Below are 1,956 nucleotides of genomic sequence, written 5' to 3'. Positions count from 1 at the left end.
CTTTGAGCCGAAACCTCAGTTAGTTTCTCTGATGCAGCAGAACTGCAAGTTTCATGGACTTCCATCTGAAGATCCTTTTCAGTTCTTAACTGAGTTCTTGCAGATATGTGATACTGTTAAGACTAATGGAGTAAATCCTGAAGTCTACAGGCTCATGCTTTTCCCTTTTGCTGTAAGAGACAGAGCTAGATTATGGTTGGATTCTCAACCCAAGGACAGCCTGAACTTTTGGGATAAGCTGGTCACGGCTTTCTTAGCCAAGTACTTTCCTCCACAAAAGCTGAGCAAGCTTAGAGCTGATGTTCAAACCTTCAGACAGAAAGAAGGTGAATCCCTCTATGAAGCTTGGGAAAGATACAAACAGTTGACCAAAAAGTGTCCTTCTGACATGCTTTCAGAATGGACCATCCTGGATATATTCTATGATGGTTTATCTGAGCTATCAAAGATGTCACTGGACACTTCTGCAGGTGGATCCATTCACCTAAAGAAAACGCCTGCAGAAGCTCAAGAACTCATTGACATGGTTGCTAATAACCAGTTCATGTACACTTCTGAAAGGAATCCTGTGAGTAATGGGACGCCTATGAAGAAGGGAGTTCTTGAAGTTGATACTCTGAATGCCATATTGGCTCAGAATAAAATATTGACTCAGCAAGTGAATATGATCTCTCAGAGTCTGCATGGAATGCAAGCTGCATCCAACAGTACTCAAGAGGCTTCTTATGAAGAAGAAGCTTATGATCCTGAGAACCCTGCAATAACAGAGGTGAATTATTTAGGTGAACCTTATGGAAACACCTATAACTCATCATGGAGAAATCATCCAAATCTCTCATGGAAGGATCAAAAGCCTCAACAAGGCTTTAATAATGGTGGAAGAAACAGGTTTAGCAATAGCAAGCCTTTTCCATCATCCACTCAGCAACAGACAGAGAACTCTGAACAAAATACTTCTAATTTAGCAAACTTAGTCTCTGATCTATCTAAGGCTACTGTAAGTTTCATGAATGAAACAAGATCTTCCATTAGAAATCTGGAAGCACAAGTGGGCCATCTGAGTAAAAGGATCACTGAAATCCCTCCTAGTACTCTCCCAAGCAATACAGAAGAGAATCCAAAAGGAGAGTGCAAGGCCATTGACATAAGCGCCATGGCCGAACCTGTGAGGAGAGGAGAGGACGTGAATCCCAAGGAGTAAGACCTCCTGGGACGTCCAGTGGTCAATAAGGAGCTTCCCTCTGAGGAACCAAAGGACTCTGAGGCTCATCTAGAGACCATAGAGATTCCATTGAACCTCCTTATGCCCTTCATGAGCTCTGATGAGTATCCCTCTTCTGAAGAGAATGAGGATGTTACTGAAGAGCAAACTGCCAAGTTTCTTGGTGCAATCATGAAGCTGAATGCCAAACTATTTGGCATTGATACTTGGGAAGTTGAACCTCCCTTGTTCATCAATGAACTAAGTGATCTGGATCAACTGACATTGCCTCAGAAGAGACAGGATCCTGGAAAGTTCATAATACCCTGCACCATAGGCACCATGGTCTTTAAGGCTCTGTGTGACCTTGGTTCAGGAATAAACCTCATGCCCCTCTCTGTAATAGAGAAACTGGGAATCTATGGGGTGCAAGCTGCTAAAATCTCATTAGAGATGTCAGACAGCTCTAGAAAACAGGCTTATGGACAAGTAGAGGACGTGTTAGTAAAGGTTGAAGGCCTTTACATCCCTGCTGATTTCATAGTCCTGGATACTGGAAAGGAAGAGGATGAATCCATCATTCTAGGAAGACCTTTCCTGGCCACAGCAAGAGCTGTGATTGATGTTGACAGAGGTGAAATATTCCTTCAATGGAATGAGAACTCCCTTGTGTTTAAAACTCAAGGATCCCCCTCTGCAACCATGGAGAGGAAGCAGAAAAAGCTTCTCTCCAAGCAGAGTCAACCAGAGGCCCC

The 1,956-nt window shown here is 43.2% G+C and overlaps 1 non-coding gene across 1 annotated transcript; it reads right to left on the bottom strand.

The window, feature by feature from the left end:
- Positions 1 to 286: 286 nt before the first annotated feature.
- Positions 287 to 394, bottom strand: LOC148547417 (small nucleolar RNA R71). Its single transcript, XR_015897397.1, has one exon. It is a non-coding gene; the product is annotated as a small nucleolar RNA R71 (small nucleolar RNA).
- Between the last annotated feature and the right edge of the window lie 1,562 nt (positions 395 to 1,956).

The sequence above is a fragment of the Arachis ipaensis genome, chromosome B8 (genome assembly GCF_059453495.1).
Source record: "Arachis ipaensis isolate K30076 ecotype BB chromosome B8, ASM5945349v1, whole genome shotgun sequence".
Classification (NCBI taxonomy): Eukaryota; Viridiplantae; Streptophyta; class Magnoliopsida; order Fabales; family Fabaceae; genus Arachis; species Arachis ipaensis.
Note: the sequence above shows the minus strand (reverse complement) of the source record. Positions and strands in the feature narration are given on the sequence as shown.